Source organism: Schistosoma mansoni, chromosome 1, assembly GCF_000237925.1.
Source record: "Schistosoma mansoni strain Puerto Rico chromosome 1, complete genome".
NCBI lineage: Eukaryota > Metazoa > Platyhelminthes > Trematoda > Strigeidida > Schistosomatidae > Schistosoma > Schistosoma mansoni.
This window is the reverse complement of record NC_031495.1, coordinates 14,585,998-14,600,253: the sequence shown is the minus strand read 5'-3', so window position 1 is coordinate 14,600,253 and position 14,256 is coordinate 14,585,998. Positions and strand designations below refer to the sequence as shown.

Genomic DNA, 14,256 nt, shown 5'->3' with positions numbered 1-14,256 from the left:
ACTGAATGGAACAGATCTCAAACGTTATTCATGAAATAATATCGATTCTTTAACTTAATATATTACTGAATTGCTTAAAAAATTGTCAATGTTAGTGTTAATGCTGTGGAAGAACTTCCCAATAAATCAGAATAACAATTATTGGACTATGTTAAGATGGTTTTTGATACGAAAAAAGAAAAGAAACGTACCAAAGTGGAGAAAAATCTAGACAAATAGCTCCTAGAAATGAAATCGCTATCTACCCATCTAACATTACGCAACTACTCAATGAATTCTAATTCATTGTGTTCATTATATACATATTATCGTAGAGGTAAGATGAAAAGTTTATTAATTGTCATGTTCATGATCTAAATATTTTGTTCAATAAAAATATTCAAACCTTTACTACCAACAAGATAAAATGATACATTTGTCTGTTATTACTAATAAAATTTTATTAACTGTTAGGTAATAACTTTCCTATATTTTTATTTAATCAATGATAAAAACTTACATTCCAAACAGCTCTCCATAAAACAAAACGTTTATTTTATGCATCATTCAAAACCCAAATTATTTTTTTTTTTAGATAATATCCGGAATTGAATAATTTTAAATGTTACGTTTGAATTTGTTTAATACTTTTTAATTACTGAATTTTATTCTGTTATCTAATCATTGAAATTCATTTTATTTAGTTTTAATATCTTTCTGTTTTTTTTTTCAATAATGTCCAGTTATTGTGATATCACAAATTAATTACGAGTGAAATAGACGTATACTTGGGTATTATTGTGAACTGTTTCGGTTTATCTTACCATTTGTCAATATAATTCATAATTGAAAGTTATTATGGGTTATTATACGTTAAAACAACTCAAGTCAAAATGAACAACTTATTTACTTAGGCTGAATGTAGCTTATACATTTTTATGGACAATTTCTTATTTGTTAGATTTTGTGTGAAGGAGTAAAGGATGATTTACTTATTCATTGATACCTTTTATATTGTGTTATGGGCTACTTATGTCCACATAAGTAGTATGTGGTGATGGTCAAACATAGAATGTATTTTGGCAGACGAATGATGAGGAAAGAAGAGGAATGAGGCGCAGTCGGTACGAAAATGCATGGACAATGAAATTAGAGAAGATGAACTGATATCTACAGAAGGAACAGTGAAGATTGATACAATTGATTGTTATTTTGCAAATTAACTGTTGATTGTATGGTTATCAGAATTTAGTGAGATAATCTGTAATGTGTGTTTAAAGACATTCGATTGTCCTCAACCGGTGTTCTCTTACTACAATATGATTAGCATTCGTTTAGATATAACTGAGTCATTGAATATATATCATGAGTGTTTTCTTCATATTTATACTGATGAATAAGATTGCAAAATGGATCTGACTGTCAAAACATAAAAAAAGCATTATTTTTAATTTTTGATCAGCCAGACATACTGAACACATTGAAAATCAAAAGATTAAATAAAACATTTTTCAACTATTGTAAGCAAAGATGGATGAGGACTAGCAGTGGAATCCAGGACGCGCGTTTCGTCCTGGAGTGAACATCAACTCTGAGATGCAGGTATATCCAGCTGACGAGTCCCAAATAAGACAAAACCCGAGTCCTGGATTCCACTTCTAGCCACTATCCATCTTTGCTTACAATGCTTGTGAAATAAGGCTATATTGAGGCAGTATGCACATATGCCAATTAGAGACTGACCAGTAGTAGTCTTAAACATCAATGATAAGATTCAAAGAAACAATACTAAGTGAATTTTTCAACTATATTTCTTTGCTCTAATATAAGAGTAGACTCCATTTTATATATTTATAGACTTGAGTAGTACTAACAATGATACCAAATACAATTGATAATGTTTGCTAAGAGGTTGGAAATATTAAAATTGAAAGTGTATGTAATTAATAGAAGTCAAAATTTAGCAGTTATGTTTTTGTTGCTTTGAATTAATTACACATAAGACAACATATTTATTTTAAAGATATTAGGAAGAAAAATACTTTATGTCAATATATTGTTTACATCCTATGAAAAACTTCTGCAGTTTTTCTAATTAATATTGTTAGTTTCAAAACATGACAACTTGTTATACAAGAAGACAACTTGTTTGACTATTTAAATTTGGTTAGTTTTTTTTACTAGTAAGAAAAGTGTAATATGATAGAAGATTAAGGTTGTCAATCAATTTTAATTACAATTTTCGAGACTTTTCCAAAGCCATTCTGTGCTAGTGCTAATTATTGTGAATTTCTTGCATTTAAGTTTAAAGTAGTATCATACAATTTAAAGACTGTTTAACGTCACTTTTATCATAGCAGCTATTAGTCTTAACGAACGAAGTATAGTTTTTTGGTTTGGAAAAAAAAAATTCAATCAATCAAAGTTTCATGTATTTTTATAAATGGAAGTTGAGTAAAAATATTCCCATATACTGTAGATTCTATACATATCTGATATGCCAAGTGACAATTAAACTTGATATTCTACATTTCATTTCTTTTGAACCTGATTGAACTATAAAGTCCACATTTCTCAGTTGAATTCCAATCATTTTTATATTTTCGTGTATATTATTTTGTAACACTGTTAAAAAGAAGTTTTTTCTGATCAGTGATATCACGTTTAATATTAGTTTGTTCAGAGATTTAAATAAATAATTTCGTCTTGTGAGTACTTATGACTTGACCAAATCTTACTGCCGTCTATTCATTTATTTTCATAATCCAAAACACGTTCAAAATTGATCAGTGAATCTAACTGACAACAATATTTGAATGCAGAATTTCAGTAATTTGTATGTAACTAACGTTTTTATTTTACTGTAATATTATTTCTTTTAAAATGCCTAAATAATAATGCGTTTTTCCAATTTTCCATTCAAAACTACCATTATAGATATTTTTTTGATGTTGCCTTTCATAATTCTAATGTTTATGATTTCCTAACTGTTTAGTTTTTGTTGAAATTCTAGTCCATAAAACTCCTACAAACAAACGCACAATATTCAACTTGACATGAATTATGCATGTAGACAACACAAATATATGCGTGCTAATAAGCAATAAAGTTCATAAGAAAATTTCCTTATTCCTTTGCTTTTCTTAAGGCTTTCAACTAGTCATTTATAAGTATTGTCATTATATGTATAATATATTAAACTGGTAGTTTGTCATAAAGCTGAAAAATTTTCACATCTTACGAATTTCATTTACAATTTTCTCTTATTATAAATTTTGTATGATGATTGTATTGTGAAGTTTCGTCGCCGAAATTTGATTCCTTAAAAAGTGAAATCGTATGAAATGTCAATATCTAGTGATGTTTGTCGTTTTGAATATTTTAATTCCTACTTCTGAATTAGAACTAATTAATGGTGTTGACTAATTGACGTGTTGGCATTTGAGAAAGTAGATGCCTTTTACCATTATTATTAAATAAATAAGATAGAAAAGACACTTGAATGATACGATAAATTAACGTTATAGCCATGATAACTGATACCCAAAACAGAGAAATGCTGAGACCTAACCGATAAAAAAGACTAAAATTGATGACTGGTGAATAGTTTAATTCATCCTTCTAAAACTATGACAAAACTTATTCACAAAAATACACTCATTCTAGTACATATTTAATTAACAAATGATGACTAGGGGGTTTTCGTGGAGATTTTTAGTAATATTTTTTTATATATAGTTTAAATCATTAGTCAATTGTAGCTAGACCACCATAGCAAACCTGGAAGCACTGAGGGGTTCCACAATAGGACGAAACGGCTGTCTAGTGCTTCCAGGTTTTCCATGGTGGTCTAGCTTCAATTGACTCATGATTTCAACTATATATATATATATATATATATAAATGATCATTAGTTAATAAATAGCATGTATAACTGAAGTAGTGGGAATACGAGAATGGATTCTTCACTGAATTATGACAAAATGTATAGTGTACATCATGCTGAACAAAGTTTACACCAAATGAATCTAAAAAAGTGTTATGTTGAATAATTATCACACTACAGTACGATGAGTGTTATACTAAGCAATTATGAAAACAGCAGATATGTTGAACAAATATAAATTTTTTTAGATAAATTGACTTTTGATTTGTCAGTTCAGCATAAAAATTACGTATTTACCATATCATTACCATATCAAGGCGACTGACTCAGAATTGTGAAATTGCTAATAATTGTTTTTTCACTCAATGAGATATTATCAATAAAACCTGTTTGTTTTATTACGTAAATCATTCATTTAAATTTGAGTTACATTGCCCATTATGATAAACATAAATTTATTATAGATCAAACTGTATCATGATCAGTTATTTAAGGTTTAGATATATAAGTAATATTGCTGTATAAAGACTTTAAAATTGCTGAAGCTAGTTGATATTATTATAAAACTAAGTATAAACCTAGTAAAAACGTTTGCTTATGACCAGTTTTGAATGAGCCTTTATGCTGGAGATGTTAAAATACGTTTCTAACGCTTTTGAATTATCTTTTAAATTACTCACATCAAAGCTTATAGAGTTGTAATAGTAATGTAGAATCATTACAAGATTAGATAATGGTGTTTTTCTGTAATCTCTATCAGCTTAATGGCATGTTTGCAATAGATCAAGAATGCTGGTAGTTTCTGTGCTGTTTCTGACAGCATTCCTTATGTTTTTCGCATATTTAGTTTGATTATAGTGTCCTGTTAATTAAACTAAGCGATTTTTCATGTTCAGAAAGTTTCATCGATAATTTTAAGTATGAAGATTCATTGAAAAAAGAATGTTCAGTCTTTAAGTAATCTATAAAATCATGAAAACATTCGTCAAAATTGTTTCTAAAACTAATTATTTATAAAAAAGGAGTCGAATTAAAATTTTTAAAATATGAAATCAAATTTTCGAATCGTACGAAGACAAGATGTGGCGACCAATACTGAAATGGCTTACACAAAGGTCATAGTCTGGTGTTTACTATTTGCACGGACAGATCTAAGTGGTATATGCTAGGATTTGAGAGCAGAACTCTTACGGATGAAAGAGAGGAATGAAGAGAAGAGTCAGGAAGACAGAAAGCACTCAAAATGACAACAAGAATGAGAGAACGATGGAGTTTGTAAAGGACAACTTGGGAAAGATGAGCAAATAATGTATTTAATGGATTGTTTTCATATTTTACAAATACAATGTGCAGCTTTGCATAATACAATGAATTGGTTTACTCCAACCAAGTCTTCGTTCGTTACAATAGTTGGATTATTTTTTCCGAAACTATAGTGAGGGTTTTTTGAACTGATTTATTGAGTTCAGATCTAATAATATCACATTTTCTGCCATTTTAAACATATGCTACAAACTCCTTTATGTAGATTGAATTTTATAAAAAATGCAGTTATTTATACTTTAGTATTTCTGTCCTATAAAATTAATAAACATCACAGTAATATATTCTATGGATAGTCATGGAAAAATGGTAAGACGTTTTCCAGAGTGATATCTGTTTTTCTTATTTTGCCAACTAGAAATATTATTCAAAACTGGTACAGAAGGAACTGTGCAATCTGCTATAAAAGGTTTCAGAAAATTCTTTGAATTATAGGCGTTGTAAATAAACTTTCAATCGTTTATTCTTCAATTTCAATGCGTTGAATCGCGCGAAAGTATTTGTGGATATGTAGTTTATATGCTAGAAATTGAAGGCTTAACATCTTTCACAACGTGTACTGAAGTTTAAATTGTCATCAAATTATACAATACTAAGTGACCAATCAAATAACCTTCATTTACAAAGTTTAATGAACAGTAATGATGTAGTATGGTTAAGTATATCTTAATATTCATTCTGCAACTTATTTGTAATGAATTCGTTTTATGTATTTCAATGATCATTCCTGGAAATTTGTAATTTTCATACATGACTATAGTGTTTTTTCTGTGTTCAGTACACTGAATTCAATTCATCTTCATATATTCTTCATTTATACATAACATTATTGATATTATAGATTATTATATTATTTATAGATTGGGCCAGTTAGTATCATTTGATAATCATTTTCTACACAACATATGCGTGTATGAGCTTATTTAACGAAATAACTTACTTGAAAAAAAAAATATATATTTGATTATATAAGTATAATAATTTATGGTTTGTTACAATTTATGATCCTAATTTATTCTTAATTCCATGTATAAATTATATAAATATACACCAAAAAAATACAAAACTAGATCATTTATTTTAATGGTCGATCATAAATAAACTATACGAAATAACGCCTAAAATTGTAAACATTACTTTTGGTCCCATTATATATTATCTATATAGTTAACCAATCTATTATTTATACCTTTTTCAATTTCGTTATTAGTTTCTTTTAACTAGATATACACATTCATTGACTTAAAATTGGATAAAAGGATAATAGAAATGATAATAATCTATGGACTTAATCGACCTTAGTTAACTGATTGTGTTATAGATTTTTCTTCTATATTCTGGTTCATGATAATAAATGATAATACAATATTATATATATATATATATTGTTCAGTGGGGAAGATAATTATTCCGTATTACATTATTTATGGAATAAAGTGATTTTTATAAGCAGGTGTATAAATGAAACTATCATCTGTGATTTTCGTTTTAATGTGTAAAAGAACAAGAAATAATAATAAATTGAAACTTTTAACTTCGTTCAAAATGTTTCCCCAGTTTTCCATGTATTACTGAAATAAGCAAAACAATTCTTAAACTGTTAAGCCGGATGACATGAATTGAAGTAACATAGTGAACATCAACTAGCTCGAAATTTCAGGTATACCTTATAATGTATGACAACTGTCACCAAACCTAGATCTGGAGTTTTTGCCGAGTTATTACGGCAATCTAATGTAAGTATAACCCCACTTGCAATCCTGAGGATTCGTACTGCTTAAGATTCTCATACTAGGACTAAATAGGTGTCTAACGTTTACACTTTTTCAGTGGCCGTCTAGCTTAGTTCGGTTTATGATTTTTGTAAGTGAAATAAGCTGTTTAAGACTTATTAAGATTGTTCCGAAATCATTATACTTAGGGATTTATTCTGGCCAATCGTATTCTGTTTGTGTTGAACATTAATTTACATTGAAATTTGTCTTTCAGCCCATGTTTAACTTTTCTTTCAATGAGAATGAAAAGTTTTTTTGATCATGCTTTAGAATCATCGATAATGTTAGGGAATTAAAAGTTGATGAACTAATTTTGTGTAATATTCTTTGCTGTAGTTCGAATTGGGACGTTTTCATTTCACACTTTACTATCGTCACGTGTATACATGAGCACTTAGACAACGAAGTAAGAAACATGACTGAATGATAGGTATCTGTTTTTTTATCCCCATTTATTCAGTGCAACAAAATATCACCTTGTGCAGTTACATGGTATAACAGATGATATATATCTCAATCGTTTATGATAGACATGAAAATTGTTAGTCAGAATATGATTGAATGATGTAGACCTTACGTTTTAGTGAATAGGTGAGTTATATCAGTTTGTAGTGACTGGTACTATATCAAGCTTCTAGATAGACCAGTTTATTCATTTTCCTCACGCCACATTTTGGCCTTGTCATTTATTCGCTTATTAAGCCTGACTATTTTCATATGATCGTATGTGTGTTAATTGGTTACCCTATTCTTAACGCTTCTGCAATTAATTTTTGTCTAGATATAAATATAAAGTCATGCTTGATCAAAACTAGTTGACTTATTCACCTTCTCCACTGAGTGTAACTTTATTTCGTCTCACCTCGCTTCCTTCAATTCTTTATCCGAATCAATGAGTTTTTGATATATACTTATTTAAAATTCATTCTCATATTTGATTTACTTTATTCTATTATTCTCTAACATAAGTTTAATGGATAAAAAATATACGAGGGCTGGTGAAATGTGTATTTCAATAACAATTAGCCCAAAAATTTAACTGGATTCACGTAAAGGGTTAAAAAAATTTTTTTCTTTAAATTGAACATTTCAATCATTTTGCTGATTTTTCTACTTCTGATCATCTCTTGTTTTTTTACTAGTAAAATGCATATCACTGTTGAATCCTGTACAAATAGGAACATTGTATAGTGATTTCGAATTCTAAGCACAACAAGAAACTCATATATACCTTAAATATTCCATATATATATGTATATGCATGTATAAATATTCTTTATTTAAGGGAATAAAAAGTATGGGCAATAAACAGAAATAAAATACAACTAAATGTTTATCACATTTTGAATCATTTGAAAATGAATAGCTCTAGTTAGTATGAAGCATCTTTTTTTATGAAAGGAAAGAAAAAATCAAAGAAACTTGTCAAACGTTTATCATTAACATTTTATTTACTGTTTCATTTATTTTGAATTTGATTTTTTTTCTATTGTGTTTCTCCTCTTTTTTTTTGTTTTCTACCGTTATGAATAATTTTCTCTTATGATTGATGGTAAACTAATCAACAATTCTAATTCTAAATAACAGTCTATCTCTTGGATACAAATGGAATATATTTTATCACATAAAAAAAGAAGGGGAAGTTATTTTCTAAATCTATTTTGATTTTTTTCAAGAGTATACATTAGAAAAAACAAATTATAATTGATGTGAAGATATTCATCTATACTTGTATTAGGATAACAGAATATTCTTAACATGAAATCGATTAGAATACTAAATTTATGATCAAATTATAAATTATACAAATGTATTATGAGCCAATAATCACATGTAGTGTTTTTTGTGCCTATCATAAGTAATTGTTGATTGAATTGTTTTGTTATGAATTAACAATATGATATGATTGTATACTTTAAAATCCAATGATTAAAATAATAGGTATAACTATCGTCTGAATTTTTAGCTGATGTTTTAAAGACGTGATAAATGTTGATAGTTGTTTTTATAGGCACCTTTTTCTTCATTTTCCATGGTAAAATTCTTTAGTTTTTTAACTAAATGTATTCATGTCATAACTCATACATCTATTGTGTATATGTATCTTCCTGTATCTCTTTTGAAGATTGTCATACATAAAATACCTAACTTACTTTTAAGAAATACGTGAAAGACTAATAAAATTCACACCGTAGAGTAAAAATATCTATTTCATTATAAAATAAAGACAATGACATACTTAACTGTGTAATAAAATTTTTAATTTCAAACACAAAAATATATTTGCATAGTTGGAAGCATGAGTCAATTGAAGCTAGACCATCAAGGAAAACCTGGAAGCACTGGATGGCCGTTTCGTTCTATTGTGAGACTCCTCAACAGTACGCATCCACGATCCCACCTCACGAAATTCTAACGCAGGACCTATCGGTCTCGAGCACAAACGCTTACCTTCAGCCCACTCCACTGCCACAACAATATATACAAAAAACTGTTAATGCAAGTTTTAATTATATGATAAACACTTACTCTCATTTAATTCTTACTAATTTAGGAAAAATTGAATTTTCATTTACATAAATGTTAGCATTATGTACAAGTCTACTCTTTGTGTTACCTCGAGATTAAGATTGACTGACATTTATTTACTTAGTTATTGCTCCTTTTTCCCTTGCTCAATTTGTTTATTTTTTCTCAGTATTTTTTCTAAAATTTCAAGGCTATAATAAAAGTCATTTTTGCTTTCTTTTCTACATTAAATAAGATATAAACGCCATCACAAATTGACATTAAGATAATTTAGAAATTACTAAACTATTACAGAGCAGTATCTGTCATATGAATTCTAATTAAACCGTAACTATGTTTACAATAAAAGTATGAAAGTCATTTAACTAGCTTTTGTCGTATATTTATGGTTGGTGATATTTGTTGTATGCAACAACAATTAAATGTATAGTAAAACTAAAGTCGAGTGTCACATTTTTGCTTTGTTATTCTTATTGTTTCATCATTCTTATATTTTCTTTTTTTATTGTGTAAACTCAATATATATGTAACTTTTTGAAACGGAGTACACTTGATCAAATTTTCGACTTATCTACCTTCTTTTACTGTACCTAATACATATATTTCATAGGCATGAAACGGTTTGAATTGAAGGTTTTTTGATTAGCCGGACTTAGTAGCCTATTAGATAATCAGCTAGTGTCTTCGCACTAACATGAATACTTAGAGGCAAACATATCGAGTTGGTGAGTACTAATTAGGACCAACCAAACTTAAATTCTACTGTTAATCAAGCTGAATTTTCAGTGGTTATTATTTTTTTGAGACTAATTAAATGAATACTATTTCTTCAGACAGACCGATAGCGTTTGCTGTTTTATGTATTGAAACAAGGTAAGACGTTTACTTATGAACAAAGTTTTTGACTGGATTTTAAACGGAGGTAGACAATAAAGTCTAGCATATGTATTCCGTTTAATTGCAATAATGGCTGAAAATAAACTATCGCAAACAATAACATATGCATTTATTTTTGGAATAAATGATATGATTAGTAAATAATATTTTGCTATTGGGGAGAAAGGTGTTTAGGCCGTAGCGAGCTCTCATTATCAGCACAGATATAAGAAACTATTTGGTCCTACAAGAGCGATAGAAAAGTGATGAGGGGTTCTGTCCTTAAACATTCAACAGGCTCTGACCACCTTACCGATTAACGTGTCAATTTTAAGTGTGTTTATAGAAACTCTTCGAATTTTTGCAGATTTTTTTCTATCCAGCCTAATACACTAATAGCAGCTCTTACTATCCGCGAGAGGAAACCGGAACTTATTGTGAGAAAAAAGCCTATCATTTACTGATTCATGGTAAGCAGGGTTTTGTTTTTTCACAAAACAATGTTAACATGGAATTGTAGAAGATTTGTGATTTTTTTTTTAAAAAAAATATCCAATTTTAAAATGTTGGTTTGAGCAACTTCTCTCATTAATGTCTAGAAATTTTCATAAGTAAATTTATCAGTGTTTAATCACAATGGTGTCTTTATTTCAACCCGACATTTATCCAGTGATCCTTTTTACACTGTGTTAACTTCGAAATAGTTTTTGAGTGTACTGGAGTTTATAAATCACAAAATCATGTTCATTTAGTTTTAAGTAGTATTTAGTCGGGTGAAATCGATTGTAGATTGTTTTTTTACTAAAATTTCAGTGTTTACCTATTCTATCTTCAATCAAAAGAACATAACATTTGAATAAACTGAAATATTTATCAAAAGCATTTATTAATGTGTCTGCAGTCGTGTAATCGTTATAAATATTACTTATAATAATGACATTTAAGTTGGTCACTGCGTCTAATATTGTATTCCCTCTAATCATTTTTTAATAGTGACCATGGTATTTATCAATTTATCTTATTGTATTTCCACATCGGGATAAGCAATAATGGTGGCAATTTTTTCTAAATAGACACACTAAACTAGTGCTAATTTATATTGCTATGGAAGGAATTTGATTTTTTCGATTTTTTGGCTCTCAATGATTAGTCTTAAAACATTCTACTTTCTATCTTATATCGGCCAGTAAAGGTAGTTTAGTATTGGATAATTTAGATCTGTTTGTGTTGAAGATTAGCTTTTCAGTATACTAAAGCATCAATAAAATAACCTTTTTTATACTTAAATTGACGACTTCTCGCAAATCCAATGAGTGGTTTAATTTAACAAAGCTCACCAACGGATAGTTCAAACATTTTAGCAAAAACTTCAGATTCATTCATTTTTACCTCTTTTAACAAATGTTCTTATTTACTTAGTCCTTAAAACTACATATTTTAAAACTAAACTTTGTAAACTAACCAACTATCTTTAAGATAGTACCTTTTGGATTTTTACGCGAAACTCAAAATTCCATGACGGATGGCTCGTATTTTGTTAGAAGCTGAGGTAGAAACGCCTTTATTTAGTTTCCTAGATACCTTAATTCTCTAAACACATCTGTCGTGCAGTTAAACAATATTTATAAAATGGTGTGGAAGCTAAATAAAAGAAAACGCATACTACAGATAGAAATTGCATTTAAAATGCTACATATGCGTTAGGAGTAATCAATGCAATTTAGAGCATTATCAAGTGTGCTTTTGAAAGTCTCTTAAGGTTCTGCGTTCATAATAATTCTACTGGAACAGAAAATGTATTTAAAAAATAACATCTGTACAGATAACTGGAAAGCGTAAGGACTATGGTCATTGGGTCTACGTTCGCGAGCTTTATTTAGACTCTATAACTGGTATCATTACTAATGACGTTTAGACAATGTGATCTCGATTAACAAATTATCTCTGGTCTTACAAAAACTTGAAAAAGGAAATGAGCTTAAGCTATTTGGAGAAGATTCATTGTCACATTTAGGTTAATTTTAGCACCGATGAACCTTCCACGAATGTTAGTAATGTTAGTAGTCATTGAGAAAGTATGTAAACAGTTGGATTTTCTGAGGGCAAAACTATAATTTATGGACGAGCCAATCAGATTTAAGGTAGCAGTTTTTAGATTTCGGAGCGAAAATTCATTCACTCATTTGTCTAAATACAATTTCGGTATTAAAACTGATGGCGATTTGTGATGAAAACACTAAATTTAATTCCTAACCCTAACGTTCAACTTCAAATTCCGATTCTAATTTTTCTTATCAACTTATAACTCTCATTTCATTATAGTAAGTAGGTGGAAATTTTCAAGGTCATGTTAACTTTGCTCAAAGGTCTTCCATAAATTATAGTCTCATCAAAACAATTCATTTCCTGAAAGTAGGATACTTGAATAGTTGTTTCATTATTTAAATCTGAAATAAATAAGAATTTATAATATGTATGAATAATGATTTTTACTGTGAAATTGATATGTTGTGATTTTATTTGAAATATTTATATTATTCTTTTCATGAGTCAATGTTGAACTCCATCATTTACATATTGAAATGGTGAAGATTTGTAGGTAAATATTTTTAGTGGACTTTTATTCTGTAAAATAAGTAAATCAAGCGTGAAACTTTCATTGTCTTTCTGGACAATATAATCAGAGTAAATTTCGAATAGTTCACTTCTGTCGAACGTTTTTTGCATGATTAAACTGTCCAGCTTACTGGATGAAGGCTAAAATGCATAATTTCTAACTAATATAGAATGAACGAATAATCTGTTAGTACTTCTTGAAGAAGTAGAAGAAAACATCGTTAGATTGTTCTTACACTATTTACTTTTTTAATAGATTTTGTTAACACTTTTAGTTGTTTGAACCTATTTATCTATCCATACAAATACTCAATAAAATGTTTGCATAGATTTTCATTCATTCAAGATATCTTAAACTTTTATGAGAGAAATTCTTACATAAACTATCATTCTAATTACATATCAATAATATTTGAACAGCCTAAATTCATTTAGTATTGTTTGTTTGAATCTTCCTATTGATGTTTAGGACTGCAATTGGTCAGTCTCTAATTTGCATGTGTGCATACTGTGCGTATTGCCTCAATATAGCCTTGATTCACAAGCATGTTAAGCAAATATAGAAGTGGCTGAGTGGATAACGCGATGGCGTTTGAAGCGAAAGGCACTGGGTTCGAGTCCCAGAGTGAACATCAACTCTGAGGTGCTATGAAACATCCAGCTGACGAGTCCGCAATGGGACGAAACGCGCGTCCTGGATCCCACTGCTAGCCACTACCTATATTTGAACAGATTAGTTGTTTTATTTTTTGAACTTTGAAGTAATATAAAATATTATACTGTAATCTGTATTTAATTTCTGAAATTAAAAACAATGTTTATATTAAAACAAAGAAATGATAAGTTTATTAATTAATGTTTTCCAATAAAATGTCATATGAATCATAGTTGATTTTGTAGTATAATAAATCAAATCACATTGTTAAGTAAAACAACAAATTTTAATATGAATACTGATTTATTTCCTAAAACATAGTTGGAAATTGTAATTAAATTTAATAATAATAATAATGAAAAAGTCTCGTTGTCGTTATTTTGGTACCAACGAACTAGACGATATGTTTACTTATTTAAACAAATCACTTTAATTTAAATATGTTGATATATATACATTCATGAAATTAATATATTTCAATTAGCTTGTAGTGAACAAAACACTAGTTAGGGACAATCGAACGTATTTAAGCACAAATTACAGTTAATTTGCAAAATAACAATCAATTGTCTCAATCTTAACTGTTTGTTATGTAAATATCATTCCGTCTTCTCTGA

The 14,256-nt window shown here is 28.6% G+C and overlaps 1 protein-coding gene and 1 non-coding gene across 2 annotated transcripts in view; both read left to right on the top strand.

The window, feature by feature from the left end:
• The window catches only part of Smp_035180 (putative voltage-gated potassium channel), a gene marked incomplete at both ends in the record, with an annotated part of 35,568 nt that overhangs the window by 7,214 nt on the left and 14,098 nt on the right, over positions 1-14,256 (top strand). The window lies entirely within an intron of this gene.
• On the top strand, positions 13,545-13,616 carry Smp_tRNA_00973_Pseudo_TTG.1.1. Its single transcript has one exon. It is a non-coding gene (tRNA).